This window comes from Prionailurus viverrinus, chromosome B3, assembly GCF_022837055.1.
Source record: "Prionailurus viverrinus isolate Anna chromosome B3, UM_Priviv_1.0, whole genome shotgun sequence".
Taxonomy (NCBI): Eukaryota; Metazoa; Chordata; class Mammalia; order Carnivora; family Felidae; genus Prionailurus; species Prionailurus viverrinus.
Window position 1 is genome coordinate 16,135,656 of NC_062566.1, and position 11,404 is coordinate 16,147,059.

The 11,404-nt window shown below is 41.3% G+C and overlaps 1 protein-coding gene across 2 annotated transcripts in view; it reads left to right on the top strand.

Annotated features, from left to right (window-relative positions):
- The window catches only part of ENTREP2 (endosomal transmembrane epsin interactor 2), a 454,786-nt gene that overhangs the window by 281,623 nt on the left and 161,759 nt on the right, over positions 1-11,404 (top strand). The window lies entirely within an intron of this gene.

The following is an 11,404-nucleotide window of genomic DNA, read 5'->3' on the forward strand; positions in this document are numbered from 1 at the left end:
TCTAGAGTCTTAGAGAGTTTTTTTCAGGTGGATCTTGGGCATTCTTAAATTAAGAAAATATGTCTAAGTGAACATAGCTTTAAAATGAGAGTTGAATTAATAAAGTTAGAATTAATTAAAAAAATGAACTACCCTTTTTAGAAAAAAAATGTTAAGTAATCATAAAAGTAAAAAGTGAGAATGGGCAGAACAGAGGCAGGGACCACTGGACAGAGCACAGAGAGGAGATGAATTTTATGCTTTGTATGTAAATTCCTTTTAAGAAAGTTATGATTTCTTAGCATGGTGATCGAGTCAGGGAAATTAGAGAATATGAATCATGATATCACTTAGAAAAATGATTATATACAACCTGGAACAAACAATATATATCTGCATTTTGTTTTCTAAGTATAATTACATACATTAGGGACACAAATTTTGAAGTATAATTTTAATAAAACCAGATTACTGTTGCAAAAAAAAACCCAGAAGGAGCTCTAGCTTTAGACCCATTCGTTGGCCCATTTGTTGCTATAGAAGAAACAGTGTATCCTTCATATTTGAGAGATATATATTCTTCTCATGACATTTCCTTATTCAAAACCTCTTGCATTGAGTACAGATTACACCATTACAGTCATCAAAGAAATAATGCAGTTGTTAATTAAAAAACAACTTCCTCCAATTTTATTGAGATATAATTGACCTATAACATTGTGTTATTCCCAGGTGTACAGCGTGATGATTTGATGTATGTATATTATCACAAGACGATTACCACAGTTTAGTTAACATCCATCACCTCACACCATAAAGAATATTTTTTTCTTATGATGAGAACTTTTAAGATTTACTCTCTTAGCAAATTGCAAATATATATCACCGTATTGTTAACTAGAGTCACCATGCTGTACGTTACATCCCTGGGACTTCTCTTATAATTGGAAGTTTGTACCTTTTGACCACCTTTACCCATTTTGCCCACCTCTGATAACCATCAATATGTTCTCCATATGTATGAATTTGTACTTTTTAGATTCCACATATATTTGTGGGGGTTTTTTTAGATTCTACAAAGAGTTGTCTTTTTCTGACTTACTTAGCATAATACTCTAGGGGTCTGTCCATGTTGTTCCAAATGGCAGAGTTTCCTCCTTTTTTATACCTGAATAATATTCCACTATATATACATATGTATATTACATATACATTCATACATATGCAATTTCTTTATCCATTCATTCCTCAGTGGGCACTTAGGTTTACTTATCTTGGCTATTTAGAATATATAAATATTCTATATTTATTTAGATATTAAGAAAATATATTTAGAAAATATAAATATATAAACTGCAGTGAGTGCAGGAGGGCAGATATCTTTTCAAGATAGTGGCTTTGTTTCCTTTGGAGATATGTCTCTTCTTACATTTTTTAAACTCAGGTGATTTCTGGTTCTGTACCTCTTCCTGCACAGTGGACCTCCCCATCAGCCTTTGTTTCTCCCACCTGGAGATGCCGTGGCTGCTAGCTGTTCCACTGCTGCCTAAGTTGCTCTGGGTGGGCTGCAGGGGGCCCCTCTCCTCTCTCAGGGCTATGGCCCTTGGTGGTCCAATTCTTTACCCTTGTACTCAGCACCTTCCAAGGACACCGGGTGAGAGAGGGTTGCAGGCTTCTGCCACTTCAGGAGGACCTCACCCCCCTGACCTCTTCCCAGTCTTGGGGAATGCAGCTCTCCATGGGGCCATGCAACTTTTCCCTGTGCCGTCCCAGCAGCCCTTGCTCCCTATTGTCCTTGTGAGACTCCAGTTCAGCACTCTGAGGATCTGACATTTCAGGCAAGGTAGAGGCTGGACTGTTCTTGGTTTTCCAGTGCTTTGGGAATGAGATCTAAATCTGAGGATCTTCATGTACTGGCCTTGTCATCTTGTCCCTCTTCTTTCCCTTCTGGTAGTTTGGTTCTCAGTGCCTGGGAGGCCAGTGCACCACCCCCTCCAATGTGGCGGGGATCATGCATTCCTCCACTTCTAGTGGAGGAGCTTCTAGGTTCCAGAGCTGCAGGAAGGCTGGCTGCAGCATTGCTAAGGACTTCCTCTCCCACAGATGAGAAATCATCCCTCAGCCAACTGTGACCTGTGCCCCAAGAACAGGAAGGTCCTGCCACTTTTGTTGGTTTCTGAGTAATTGTAAATAAGACACATTCAGTCTCCTTGGGGGAAAAAAGCATGATGTTTTACATCAATCACTTCATTGTAACTCTTCAAAAACTCACATTATATAATTATATATAAAAAGTGTATATATATTATATATTAAAAAGTCACATATAATTATAATTAAAATAAATATATTATTTTAATATAATTTTGTACTAATGGAACTTTTATTACTGAGATCTGGCCCTTATCTTTTATATGTGCTTGTTCAGTTTCCCGGGTAATAAATAACAGTGACTGGGTCTGCGTCTAGGAAATGTTCTGTGAAAGTCTCCGTATTTGTCAACCAAACCTTTAAGGTACTGCGAACTTGGTCTACATATCAGAAGAGGCACATGTTCTTCTCATTTCCTCACCAAGGGTGCTGAGGGCAGATTCCTTCCCCACCCCTGACCTGTATAGCTGCAGCAGGACAGGTGCAGTTACGTGCCTGGGCTTCCGTCCCACCCCCCCACCCCCGCCACCTCAGTGTACTTGTAGTTTACTAGCAGGGTGGGGGTGTGGCTGAAGGCAGAGTTGGTTCATTCTTGGCGCTAGCCTCTAAATGTTAGGCCTTGCTCCTACATTCCACATGCGTTGAACTTCCAGAACCCTGGCGATAACGTGTTTCCAGGATTTGCCAGTCCTGCTTTGCCCTTCCTGATTCCACCTGTTTCTTCATTCCTGGTCTTCCATCCTCGCTTCCTAGGCTCTGAGCTCTGGTTTCCTTGGGTAGACTGTCCCACCAGAGGGCTCTCATTCTGATGTGATTCAGTATGTCCTCTTTGGCTCTGGGCACCTGGCCTATAGGTTAGAGGCTTTTGCTGCCGGCCTTAGGCTGCAGGACTCCCTGGTGACCACATGAGGGGGGTGAGGAGTGGAGGTCAGGCTACAAGGAACAGTAGGATCATAGGCCCAGCATCTCTTTGCTGTTTTGCAGTTGCTGCAAGGCCCCCTGTGAGGACAAGATGAGTGTATTGATTTGGATATAGCAGCTAGCGCACAGTAGGCTAAAGAGTTCTGCTCCTCAGGATATCTGGACTTAAATCAGGGTGTCCCACAGTCAGTGTGTCTCCATCGGCAGAGTTTGAAATGTGCTGCTCAGTGCCACCTACTTTTGTGCTCCCTGTGTGTGACAAAAGCCATGCTCCAGGGAGAGAGCAACGCCAAGGACAGAGAGATGGATTTCTATCACAACCCAAACCTACGTACCTAGTACATATGCCCACCTCTGTGTTCTGTCCTCCACAATAATGTTTGCCCCCCAGGAAGATTTTAATCCAGACAAGATGTCATGATAAGCAATGGCTGTCGTGCTGTGAATCATACAGATCCATCCTGCTGGTGTGTTTCTGTGACAGCATCATTGACACAGGGTCTGTCAAACAGATTCTGTGTGCATTGCTGCAGAAGAGAGAGGGTCATCACTGTATTTTAATACTAAGTAGTATTGAGAAGCAGGAAGCTTTGCTTTTTATCTTGTTTTCCATGGCAAATTTATTTGACCTGCATCGGCATTTTTTAGAATCACATGTTCTAGAAAATACCTAAGACTAGAAAAGAAGTGAGAAATGAAAGAAGCATTATCCTCCCCTGCTCTGTTCCTTTTTAAACCAAGATATGCAGTGGTGAACCTCTGTATTTTCCAATCCCAAAATATATCTACCCATTATATTATTGTACATTTTTGTGTTTTGTGACTTAATCCTATTAAAATTCATATATGAAATTATGGAACCAAAGCCTGTGATGGTTGGTATTCATATATTGGTGAAATAACTTGTTAAGGTCCTGAAAGTATTGGCAAAAATTACAATCAGGCCTCAGCTAGGTATCCTTTGAGTGATACAGGTGAATTTTATTGAAGGTGGGAAAATGGGATATAAAATATAGCACTCAAGGCAGTGTCTGGTAGTAGAAAATCAGAAAAACATGAGATGCGAGCTTAGATTGTGTCCCACTGTTTAGGTGGTAGACAGTTTCTAAGCTCTCACGGGGCTTCACTCTGTGTAGTTTTAAAAAGATAGCAATAACATTTCCTTTTGTTCTTTTAGCTTGACATTTTAAATGGACATTGAACTACTTGGTATTAAGTGAGGGTCTGGAGAAGGGTGAGGCTGCATCTCCATCTGCCATCTCAGCCTCCCTCTTTGCAACTCCCAGAGTGCTGACTGCTGGTCTGAACCATCCTCAGGCTGAAGCACGAGACTTCCCTTCTATAGAAATCCACTGTCCAAGGGGAGAAACAGTCACAGGTTCAGAGAGGTAGGGGACCCCCCAGTGAGGCCTGCACTGGTAGATAAGCTCCTCCTAAGGATAGAGAGCATCAGTCATTTTAGGATCTTTTACGTGGTCGCTCTTAAACGGGATTTTATTGAGCACCTTCTGTGTGCCAGGAAATGTTCTGGATGCTGACGATATAGTGGTGAAAAAAATAGACAAAATTCCCATTCTCATGAAGCTTTATTTTAGGTAGGGGAGATGGAAAAACATAGATAAATTCTATGTCACATGCAGGTGTTAGAGTGAAAAAGGAAAACCAGGAAGCAGATAGGGAGTGTGAGGACTGGGGAGCTATTTAATAGAGTGATGAGAGGTGCTCTCCTGTTGCTGGAGACCTAAGGAAGTGAGGGGGGGGGTGGGGAGAACTTTCCAGACAGAGGGACTAGCCAGTGTAGAGGCCCCCACATGTGGGCATGCTTGGCACACTCCAGGAACAGCAAGGAGAGGTGTGGCTGGAGGGGAGTGTGTGAAGGGAAAGTTAGAGGCACACCAAGGGCTACCTTGTGTGGAGACTGGTGGATGATTTAAAGGACTTTGCCTTTTTACTCCAAGTAAGGCTAGGACCACTGTAATGGTGAGGAGAGGAGGGGCTTTTAAGAGGGTCCCTCTGGTATCTTTGTCTTGGCAGGGCAGGGCAGAATCCACAAAAGCAATGAAGAAGGAATGAGATTAATTCATGTTGCATTTAGATGTGGTGCCTTAATTCTCCCTGCTGTGTTGTATTGCATTGTGTGTATGTCCCATATTTTATTTATGTATTTTATTGTGGATGGACAGTTGGATTATTTCAATTTGGTGACTATTGCAAATAATGCTGCTATGAACACTGACTTACATATCATTTTGTGCACCACTTAGGAGTGAAATTCTGGGTGCATGGATTCAATTTTAGTAGATAATGCCAAATAATTTTCTAAAGTGGTTGTTCCATTTACATTATCTCCATTATCACCAATACTTGGTATTGCCACTTATTTTCCTTTGAGCCATATGGTGGGTGAGTCATGGTAACTCACTATAGTTTTATTCTGCATCTCCTTGATTATTAATTATGCTGAATGCCTTTTCACATGTTTATTTGACATTTGGATCCCCTCGTTTGTGAAGTACCTATAAAAGCTCTTGCCCATTTTCCATTGTGTTGTATGTACTTATTTGTTTTAAAGAGCTCTTTATATATGCTGGAGATAAGCCCTTTGTTCAGTTATTTGTAACTTGTCAGCTGTGTCTATATACACACATATATAGATTATCTTCTTGCATTCGGGGGCTTGCCTTTTCATCTCACAATGAACTTTTTGGTGTCTTGATTGAAATAAAGATTTCCTACCTCAAGGTTAAAAAGATTTTTGTCTTGTGTTATCTTTAAATAGTTTTATTACTTTTCCTTTTGCATTGGAAACTATAATTTACTGAGAGTTGATTTGATTTTTTTTATAATCAAAAAATATAGTTTCATTTTTCCATATGAATATCCAGTTGATCTAGGTCCATTTATTCAAAAGATAGCCCTTTTCCTCACTGCTATGAAATATCATCTTTGTGATGTGGAAGTGTTCTTATATCCATGGGTCACCTCCTGGATTCTCTGATCTTTTGGTCTATTTGTCCATACCATACATTGTCTTAAGTAACTGAAACTTTATAAGTAAATCTGGGTATCCAATAAAGTAAGCACTTTTTTTGTTCAGTGTTGTTTGGTTATTCATGTCCTTTGCATTCTTGTATAAATTTTGTAGTCAGCTTGTCAAATTCTACAAAGAAACTCTGCTAGAATTTTTGATGGGTTATAGTGGATCTGTAAATCAATATAAAGACAGTGACATCTTTACCATAGTGTGTTTTCCATCCTATGAGCATTTATTTAGATCATCTTTAATTTCTCTCAATATTTTGTTTTATAATTTTCTGAGTAGAGACATTACATAGCTTTCAAGAGCTATAAATCCTGTCTTTTATTTATTTATTTATTTATTTAATTTTGGCGATGTGCGTAGTGTTCAGTTGTCTATTGCTATGCCACAAGCCACCTCAAAATATCACGGCTTAGATATCTATAGTTTATTATCCCTGATGGTTCTATGGGTATTACATCTGCTTGTCTTGCCTGGAGTCCCTCCTGTGATGGTGTTCAAATTATGGCTGGAAGATGCCCGATGGTCCCACTGGCCTCACTTATATGTATTTGGAACTTTGATGCCACTGAAGTTGGGCCTCTCCTGTCATCATTCAGTAATCTAGGTGGGGCATCTGTCCATGACAAAGAGAGCTCTGTGAACGGGAGTGTCCCAAGAGGTCAAAAGCAGAAGATACAGGCCTCTTCAGTCCTGGGCTCCAAAATCCACATGATGTAACTTCTGCCACACTCTGTTGTTCAGGGCAAGCCATGAAGTCAGTCCACACATGAAGGGTTGAAACGATTTTCCCCACCTCTTGATGGGAGAAGCAGCCACTCACATTATAGTACAAAAGCACATGTGGGATCCATCTCTGGGAAAATGTATCACATATGGCATATATTTTTTATTCCATTTTGTTTGCCATTGAAAAATGGAAATGAAACTGATTGATGCTTATTGACCTTATACCCAACTACTTTGATAACTTACTAGTTCTAATGGCTGATCTGTACATTCTTTTCAATTTTCTACATATAGAATCATGTCATTGGAAAAAGAAAAGACAATTTTGTTTCTTTCCAATCTTCATAATTAAAAAAAATTTTTTTAGCATTTATTCATTTTTGAAAGGCAGAGAGAGACAGAGAGTGAATGGGGAAGGGGCAGAGAGAGAGGGAGACACAGAAACAGAAGCAGGCTCCAGGCTTCAAGCTGTCAGCACGGAGCTGGACGCAGGGCTTGAACTCACAGACTGCCAGATCATGACCTGAGCCGAAGTCGGCTGCTTAATGAACTGAACCACCCAGGCACCCCAATCTTCATAATTTTTATTCCTTATCTCAGAGGGAACATTTTCAACATTTCACAATAAAAAGCGATGTTTAGTGCATATTGTTTGTAGTGATCAGTTAAGTTCCCTTCTATTTCAATATTGTTAAGTTTCTTATTTTGTTAGTATTAAAAAAAATTTTTTAATGTTTATTTATTTTTGAGACAGAGAAACAGAGCATGAGCAGGGGAGGGTGAGGGGTAAAGAGAGGGAGACACAGAATCTGAAGCAGGCTCTGGGCTCTGAGTTGTCAGGACAGAGCCCCATGCAGGGCTCGAACTCACAAACTATGAGATCATGACCTGAGCTGAAGTCATTCACTTAACCAACTGAGCCACCAAGTTACCCCTGTTTTTTTTAAGATCATGAGTAGATACTGAATTTTCTCCTATGACTTTTCTTTCTTTTTTGAGATGGCCATAGGAAAGTTCTTTATTCTGTAATATAGTGAATCACGAATCACCTTGATTGATTTTTGCATGTTCGCTTTCCTAGATTGAACTCTGCTTTCTCATGCTGAATCTCTTGATTTTGTCAATGTTTTGTTCAGGGCTTTTGATTATGTGTTTGTGAGGGAGACTGGCCTTTTATCCACACTTTTCAAAATGTCCTTGTCAGTGTCTTGTATAAGTTTTATTAGGTTATGTTTTTCTAGGAATTTGCCCATTTCATCTGTTTTCAAATGTATTGGCAAACATTGTAATTAATATTCTGTTATCCTTCTAATATATATAGGGACGTCCCTTGCTGTTGTTCATACCTGTGTGAGAGCACAAGAAAGCTGTTTCTGGGAGTGTTGAAAGAAGTTGGAACCAATTGCTGCTGTCAGGGCAGAGGTATTGCTAGGACCTTACTGGCAGGAAGAACAAGCAAACAGGAAGAAGAAGTCCTACACCTTACCCCACTTTTCAGGCTACTCCATTGCCCCCTGTTAGAAGACTGCAACATGAAACCACCTAACAGAAGAAAAACATAGCTTACAGAGATCCAACCCCAGTATTAGAGAGCAGTGGAGGGACGCTCAGTTGGTTGAGCGTCCAACTTCAGCTTAGGTCATGATCCCACGGTTCGTGAGTTCTGGCCCCGCATCGGGCTCTGTGCTGACAGCTCAGAGCCTAGAGCCTGCTTCAGATTCTGTGTGTCTCTCTCTCTCTCTGCCCCTCCCCAACATGCGCTCTGTCTCTCTCTGCCTCTCAAAAATAAACAAAACTAATAAAAAATTTAAAAAAAATAGAGAGCAGTGGATTTGGAACTGAGAGATCATAGCTTAATAAACAGCACACTCTCACACTAAAATATTTTCAGTACCCTCTTGACCTCACCCCACCTGGAGAAGACTCTTAGAGTCATTTTTCTTTCTGTTCCATCTCCCCACTCTTCTCCTTTTTCCTGGGGTATTCAGAGATTGTTTGGGTCCGGGTTCTTACCAAAATCTTCCTTCTTCTATTTCAAGAATCCTTATGGGCAACTGTAGTACAATTTACATTCACATTATCATTGTCCATTAAGATTTTAAAATAAGTATTACAAGATTTGTTCTCACTATTGCTTACTAAACTCTGTCTTCACCTCCCATGGGTGCTTGTTTGATTTGGTTCTTTGGCAAGACTATACTGGAGTGTTCTCAGAGAGGACACCTGAGACCACTGCTTCCCACTGTGCACCTCCCATAATCTGCTCCTTGGTACTCACATAATAATATGTTTCCTGGGCTGAGAATTTTTGGATTACAAGTGAAAAATGTGATGTTAAACTGATTGTTTCTAGAAACAACTTACTTGTTTTCTCTGGAAGCTGATAGGATTGTTATTGAAATTTTAGCAGGATGGATCTAAATTCTGCCTTTTCAGAACCCTATCAAATCCAAAGCCTTGAGTTGTGTTTCCTTTGATATAGTTTCTTTGCTCATTCTCTGTCATATGTTTTGTTTTCTCCCCCAACTTCTGTGATTTACTTATTATGCCTTCTATTTCTGCCCTTCATATCTTGATATTTCACTTATTATTTTTATTTCATTAACTTTTGTCGTGTATCTTTCATTTGAGCCTTCTAAAATAGTAATTTGGCTTTCAGCAGGGACCATTCTCTTTTACAGTACCTCTACTAGAATTTTACATTTAAAAATCAAGAATTACTCTGTTCCAGAAGTATCTTATTGTGCTCTAATAATATCTCCTTGTGTGTCCTCATTATGTTTTTGATAGTCTTATTCTGTTTCTTCTATTGGCTGCGCTCCATAGTAGCCATCTGTTCTGGAATTTGGCTGTCTCCTTCCTTAAAACCACTGTACTTAGGTGTATGTATGAGTTTACTTTGCCTGATCATTTTTCTTGGAGTTTCCCCAGTGCTGGTTTGGGCTCAGCAGGTGGCCATGACAGGATCTCCTTAAGGCCATGGTAAATAGGAAGAGATGGAAGCAGATAGTGGAAGTATTTTCCCTCTGTGGGGAAGGAGTAACTGGGCCTGGCAAACTACATTGTCTTGCTTTAGATATGGCAGGGCGAAGGGGGAGGAAAGGGATAGTGTCTGTTTTCAGAATCAAATAGGGTTAGCTTATCTTCAGGCCCACCTTGCAACCTTTTTTTTTTTTTTTTTGTAAACATTTATTGTTGAGAGACAGAGAAAGAGCGTGAGCAGGGGAGAGACAGAGAGAGAGGGAGACACAGAATCTGAAGCAGGCTCCAGGCTCTGAGCTGCCAGCACAGAGCCTGATGGGGGGCCCAAACCCACGAACAACGAGATCATGACCTGAGCCAAAGTCATATCCTTAACCCACTGAGCCACCCAGGTACCCTGCAACTTGTCTTTCAATAGGACAGTGGAGTGACACCTCAGGCAGGCCTTACAGGCTCCCTCTCTGCTCAGAAGACCCCCTGGATCATTCCACTGTGGCTTGGAATGGCAGTTTCTCACTCTGAGCTCTTCCAGAAGATGCAGCCTTTCTCCATACTGCCTGACCTTTGGCCTATAGAGTTTTACTGATTTGGGCTTCCTGTGCTGAGCATGCACCTCTACCGTAGGCCAGCCATGGGGTGCAACTGTGAGTCAGCCGGTGGGCACATGCTACGCATCATCAGTAGCCACAGGATATAGGAGAACATGTGGCTAGCTGACCAGCCTGGGGCTGTCAGAGCTCAACTGTACCCTGGTCATCATATTAGGAACACTTCTAGGCAGGAAACAGGGCTAGACTTGGGGGTGCTGCATGAGTCACTTGGGGGTACTGCAAGGACACACTGGAACTCCTGAAAACCTCCAGAGCCTCAGGTTATACCTTCCTGTCTTCTCTTTCCAAGAAAACTGGGGACCAAGTTTGTAGCATAGAGTGAGGTCTTAGGGGTCAGGGACCAGCTATAGGCCAAGTGGCAGTGAACGAAAGACTCAGTCCCCTGCAGGATGGGCTGGAGAAGCTAAAATTCCAAGTCCATCAGGTGGATAGAGAAATGATGACTTTGCTGGAAAGTAAGAGCTGTGGGGAGTTTGCAGTATCCCCTTGTTCTAGTGTATGGTCGGAGTAAACTCCTCAGTAGGTACTCACAGGGAACCACTGGCTGAGGATGGGAATCACTCAGGCTAGGGTGAAGTTCCTGAAAATGAGGATGTATCTTCAGTACTTCCAAGCAAATTCTGCCTTTCCAACTTACAGACTGTAAATATCTGGGCAAACCAAAGATCCTCCCTGTTCCCAGATAACATCTAAATGTCTTTTTGCACAGAGAGGGAGGCTGACAGCCAACTTGTGGGCTTGTACCACTACCTTCAGCAGTGCTTCAAGCTGATGTTCAAATGTCTATAGATCTCAGAGCTAGGTGGAGGGGTTGGCACATGGCTAGTGACTGGGAGCCTTGGCTTCACTAGGCGAAATCTGGACAACCAACTGATATATTCCCTTTGTTGGGATTCTTTCATCCACAGAAATCAGTTGGGATGCTTTGGGCTACAAGTGATATAAAGCCCAACTCACAAAAGCTTCAATGCCAAAGGAAGTAAATTATCTC